Source organism: Pezoporus flaviventris, unplaced genomic scaffold (assembly GCF_033815535.1).
Source record: "Pezoporus flaviventris isolate CSIRO_AGI_PZ_B2104156 unplaced genomic scaffold, CSIRO_AGI_Pfla_v1 ptg000083l, whole genome shotgun sequence".
Classification (NCBI taxonomy): Eukaryota; Metazoa; Chordata; class Aves; order Psittaciformes; family Psittacidae; genus Pezoporus; species Pezoporus flaviventris.
The window spans coordinates 13,338,850-13,345,245 of NW_026892631.1; positions in this window are offsets into that span (position 1 = coordinate 13,338,850).

The window sequence follows — 6,396 nt, forward strand, 5'->3', positions numbered from 1 at the left end:
TATAAGAGACTTAGAAGAATGCATTTATATGTAAGTCTATGGTATTATTTGAGAAAATAAAAAATAAGATACAAGCGGTTCCATGCAACCTATTTGCATTTATTAATAGAAAGTAATGGTGAACATTGATTCAGATTGTTCTATGACCTTAGAGAATGCAACCATGCCAAAAAAAAACAAACAGGTAAACTAGGAAAACAGGGGAAAAACCTAAACCAGGTAACTGTTCCCTTCCAAATACCTTCTTTTATTAGTTTCTAGGTAACTAATTTAGATGCTAGGATATTACTTTAAAAGCTTCCCAGGTGAGATTTGATGAACAGGCTGTTGATTGTGGGTGAGCAACTCTAAATACATAACAGGAGCCTCAGCCCTCTAAATTGAAAGCAACAGCAAGGAGAGGAGCATGGTTTTCTGCAGGCAGTCAAACATACCAAGAGGTAAAGATCTTCTCTGCTGCCAGAAGTGGTTTGGGAGCCTATGGGTACGTGCTCCCAGCCCTGCTAACATGTGGGATATAACGAGTAACACTCACTGCAGTCTGTGTGACACGGGCTCATGCCACTGCTGCTCTGTGGGAGATGTTGCTCATGAGCACATCCGAGCATCATGTCCACAAAAAAATAGATAGCAAAAAAGCAAGTTCTGGAGCAATTAGAGAACAGGTCAGCTTACTTCTGCAGTGCAAACCCTCTGGGAGATGACAGGTATCAGGTTGACCAACACTGGGCTGCTTCACGAACTCCGCAGGGGATTTGTCTCTTCAAGTTATTCCAGCCTTTCCACATGAACTTATTTTGCATGTGCAGGCTATCACCTTGTCCAAGGGAACTTTGGGCTAGCATATCCCATCTGAATTCTCAAAGTGCCCCCTCTGCTCGGTATGCTTCACTATTGCAGGGAGGGATGCAACAGAAGGAAGGAATTACACTCTTCCAGCAATCTCTTCTTACAGAGAGAAATTCACAGACAATTTGGAGGGCCAAAACTGACATAGGGGCATAGGATTGACATAATCTGTAATACCAGATGTGAGCCTTATATGGGTGAATTCAAATTTGCCTCCAGTCCTACCAACACACTACCATGTACAGCACGATGTGTAAATCTCTTCAACACGTTGAAATAACAGTTGTGTGTTTGTCTTCTTGAAAAATAGGCAGACAAAAGAGATTCAGAGGTAACTGGGGATTTTCAAACTCACAGCATACTAGAATAAAGAAATAAATAAAGGAATAAACCCACAAAAAACAGTTAAGCAATAAGTTTGGAAGCAAGGCTCCAAAGCCATGCAAACTTCTTCAGTCCCATTGATGGTTAAGCACATCAGTCCAGTCCAGTCATTGTGATGAGAAATGGATTAATAACATGCTGCTTCTTTTTCAAGTTGCATGATCAAATACCTAGGTGTCCTTTGTCACATCACTTAACTGCTCTGCATTTCAGCATCCTCATCTGTGAAATGGAATAGGTAATTAAACACTCATGAATGCTTTGGGACTCTTTGGTGGAAAGAATTATTATGGTGTCTTATTACTATGAGACAACATGCAATTGTCTCAGGTCTCTGTAACAGCTGAGCCTAAACACTAAAGGAGAAAAAATCTAAAAGCTCAAGTGAGATCTTCTGCCCTGTCCTCTGCAAGATGCAGCTCCTACTTCAGTCCATTTTCCATGCTGGAGGAGTCATTCTGAGCCTGTATCACGCTGCAAAATTGTTATCGTATTACAGCTCTCTCAAAACTAGTCTGGGTTAGAAACAAGGAAGAGAAAGGAGAAAAGGAGAAACGCATCTCCCAGAAATATGACATTCATGAACTGTAGGAATTACTGAAGAGACGACTGAAAAGAGGGAATTCAAAAGAAGAGCACAGAATACAAAGCCTTCCCATCACAAAAAAAAACCACCCTAAAAGCAGCAGAAACCTGCCCGCCCCCCCCCCCCAGCACAGACAATCTCCCAAAAGCCCATGGCAATGAAAAACATTTTCTATTGCCCCAAGAGTTGCCAGCAGAGAGATCGAGGTGCCTGCTGCCCACCTCACAGCACTGAAAAAGCACGTGCCCAGTGGGTATCATTCTCCATTATCCCTCAAACCTTTGCCACCAGCGTACAGATAGAAGCGACGGAAAAATGAAAAGTGTGTATATTGTAAGCGTTGGTTAAACAACCCCACAGTAATTCTTATTTGCTGGAGGTTTTAGAGAGCAGATGTAGGATTGGCAGGGGCTGGGAGCTGGCTATATTGTCCTAGCATATTGAGAGCCAACGCGGAAAGAACACGGAAAGCTGCATTTTTGTGTGTGTGTGCATGTGAATGTGTGCGCGTACGTGCATGTGTGTGTGTTTGCCTTTTGCCATCGACTCAGCAAAGGTTTCTTGGATTCACGCTGACACATAACAAAAAAAACCAACAACCCAAAACCACTAGGTTGGTTCTCTTCCAAAAGAAATATGACTTATATCAGCTGCTGCATGAGAGTCTCTCAATTGCCACTACTAAGCTGCCTATTTTGCAGTAGCAAGTGGCCATGTGCTGTAACACACTGATTGCCTGCTTTGGTGGTATCGGTTGCTAGAATAAGGGCAAACAAATGGGGAACCAAATATAAAAAGCAGCCAGCAGCACTGAAGAAGCATTACAGCTGCCAGGCAATAACTTAGATAGTTACAGCTGCCATCACCTAGTTCACGCAAGCTTTTTAATATCTTTTGGCAGCGCTTGGTGTCACAGCACAAAAGGAAAGTTGGCACTTCCTAGCATACTTTGTTTGACATAACTGTAGGCAGAACCCAGCTGATACCTTCATCAATGTGTATGTGTTTGCTCTTAAGGTACGTTTTAGCAGATCAAAGATTGTTTTTCCCTTTCTGGTGCACACACCACTGTTAAATCACAGGTTGGGAACCACACCAGATAAATAGGAAAGAGCTCAGTGGGCTGGAACACACGGCCAGTCCCAGCAGCACCTCAGATAAGGAACACACACAAAAAATATCCTTAAAAACAAAAAGAAAAAGATAGTACAGCAGGAGGGGCTGCAGAGGGAGGCTTAAAAAAATAAATATACTGCTTTGCCAAAATGCTTTCCTGCCTCGCCAGTAGCAGCAGCAGCCTCAGAGCCAGGCCAGATTCTCTTCCCCATTTACCGTCCTTATAAAAAACCCACAAGCACAAACACATAGACCATCACATACACATAATTAAAGCATCGACATCCCTTACTGTGATTTACAATCCACACCACCAGAAGTACACAGGCGCTCCCAGGATTTCATCAATGTCTCATCTGGTGCTCTTGGCAAACCCAACCTCTTCCTTAGACACAGCGCAGGCTGCACCTCGTTCTCTCAGAAATGGGGACGCAGAGCTCTTCCCCTTATGTGAACTGGGGAAGACGAGCACTAAATGTGTCAGCGCTGGGTGATTTGCTGCCCTGGGACCTCATTTTGCAGGAGATTAATAAAAGACTAGCCTGCAGCATCGACTCCTGAGACCGCTTTCTATCAACTCGAGCCTTCTATGTGGCCCACGATTTGGGTTACAATATTGTACAAGGAACTGGACAGCCTCTGCATAATGATATTATCATACAGCTCTTAAAAGCAAATGTACAGAGAGAGAAGACTCTGCTCCCAGGAGCTTGCATTGGCTATGAGCAAAGCAAGTCCATAAACCTCTACCTGAAGTCAGCAAGGGTTCTAATAATGTATTGAGTTAGTTTATTTGCAACTCATCCAATAAAATGATTGCACTTATCTCTTAGACTTCTAGCGCTTTAACAGGCATCAAAAAGTTACAGAATTGAGACAAAGAGCTTTACAAGGTTTTTCAGGTGTAACACCACCAGGAAGAGCAGCAATTAAGCTAACAGAAAGCAAAAAGCAGACAGCAAATATCATTATCTTCATTTGGAAAACAGGAATCTCAGGCATGTGGAGGTGAGATGGCTGCTCCAAGCTTGACCCAGACAATGGGGACAGGGCCAGAAGTGAACGTCTGTCATCCTGGGTTCACATTCAACACCTCACCCCACAGGCCATTTTTACCCCTGACTCACGGGGTGCAGTGGGCTCCCCTGCAGGGAGCAGAAATGACTTTGTGACTCAACCTGCCTGCAGCTCCACAAGAGCCAAGGGCTTAAGCTGAATACAATGGGCTAAATCCAACTCCAGAAGCACCAAAGGGATGCTAGGGAGGTGCTTGCCTATTTTCCTAACACACAGTAGCTATAATCAACATTCTTCAGGTACATCAGACATGGACAAATAAATGTAAAGCATGTCAAGAGCCACATGAATCTGAATTATTTGTTTGAAGCTGATCTGGGAGCAAACAGTTTTTAATGGCAGCATACAGTACAAGAGAACTGACTTTGGCATTATCTATGCATATGTTGGACCAAGATAAAAGATGCCCCATGGGAAGGACAAGAAGATTTTGCTTTGGGACCCCAGGTGAGCCTTTTGTGGTGGCAGAACAGGAAGGCTCATCCACAGAATGCACATGTGTTGCCCCAGGATGGTCCAGGCTATGAATACATTTTGGAAGCTCCTAATACACTGTATAAAGAAACAGCCATTCATGTACATGCACACTAAAGGACAGTCCCAGATTTACAGCCACCCACCAAGGTAAAGCAGGTGGCTCTAACATAGTAAAAATGCATTGCAAGGAACTTGTCATGAATTTTAAAAACAAAGATGCCTTCAGACATAATAAAATTGATGTGATATTCACTTATAAAAAGCTTTCACCTACCTTAAAATGACAATGCAGGGGAATTTAAGGAAAGGGGCTGTCCTCGTCATTGCTCACACAACAAAGTGGTTCACTCAGTTCGGGCAAGTAATGCCACTGATCTTGACAAACAGTGTCACAGCTTACACCTGCCATGCAGGTAAGACATCAGGACCAAAGACACACAACAAAGTCATGCCCAGACAATTGCTGTAAAAAAGAAATGCTTCAAGGTCCTGGCAGAGAAAGCCAAGTGCTTTCCTTCCTCTAGCATGGGATGTGACATTCCTTGATTATTTTAGACATTTCAGGGGAGCCAATTCCAACTGGTAGCCAAGAATTGCTTCCTCTTTCCTTCATTATGTTTTCAGTGGAAGCATACACATTTGGAAATACTAGAAATCCAAGTCACCTTTCAATAATATGAAAGAATAAACTGACAGACTCCTCTGCTAGCCCCCAGACTAAAGAGGGAAAAGAAAGAAAATCCAGGTTTAATATTTGCAGGTGATATGTATCCACGTCTGTTAAGATGTGGATCAGCAAGTTAACCAGTCTGACAGCAGTTTACTTTGTTTTTTAACTGGGAGGGAGAAAAAAAGCTCAGGTTCAGTGGGATAGAAAACAGAAAGAACTGGGATAAAGAATGAAACAAGGATACAAGGATAAATAGTCAATTATGATAAACTGGTTTCCTTGGTAACTATATTTATAACTGTAATGACGTTGCTATTCTTTTAATGATGAACAGAAAGGTCTGATGCAAAGTTATATCATTCCGGTGTACAAACCAGCATCTGTTCTGTTGGTAAAGCTGAATCCATGTCGTAATGAAAGATGACAAGCCTCAGAAGACTTGTAAATGCTTTTAAACAGCCTCTAAATGGTTGCAAAGCTATTCCTAAGGACAGGTGAGCTCATAGCACTGGGTTTCTACTCATCTCTGCTTGGCTGTATGTAGTTGCCTCACAATCTTTGAGCCTGGAGTAACACTCCAGATAGGAGAGAGGATGGACACGGGAGCAAAGGAGAGAAGAAGACCAAATTAGAAAATCTCAGGGGTGATGTTTGAGTTGTTGAGTCTATAAATGCATGTGACCTTTACCAAATGCATGTGCACAGCTGCCATAATTGCACGTTGCATCCTGACTGCTTCCAAAAATTACTCTTGTGAACAGCCCCTTCTTTTTGAAAATTCACTTGAATTTCCACTATTAACACCTGAAAACGACATCTACTGATAGCTCTCTGCCGTTGTAACTGGTCTGGGGAGCCCATTGATATCTATGTATAAGTTAGTTACACTCCACCCTACGAAAGGTCTCCAAGGGAGTCACTCTGAAGAAGCAAGTGGGGGCAGCACCTGAATGAGAGGTGTGTACCCTGCTGTCACGGATCTCTGATCCTGAAAGCAGGCCATGTACAAGACCTGGCTTCCTCTCTCCCCCTGTTCCCAGATTTTTCCCCAGTGAATACCAGGACCTGGGGATAAGGGAGGCAAAGAAACCCTCCAGGTTTCATTCAGACTTGCCATCAAGATGCCGCTGGGCAGCATCCATCAGTTCCAAAGTTTAGACATATTTGCTAGCACCAGAGCTGGTCCCCAGCAGTGATGGTCCCTGCAGGAGCTCAGGAGGGTGACAGAGCTGCTTTG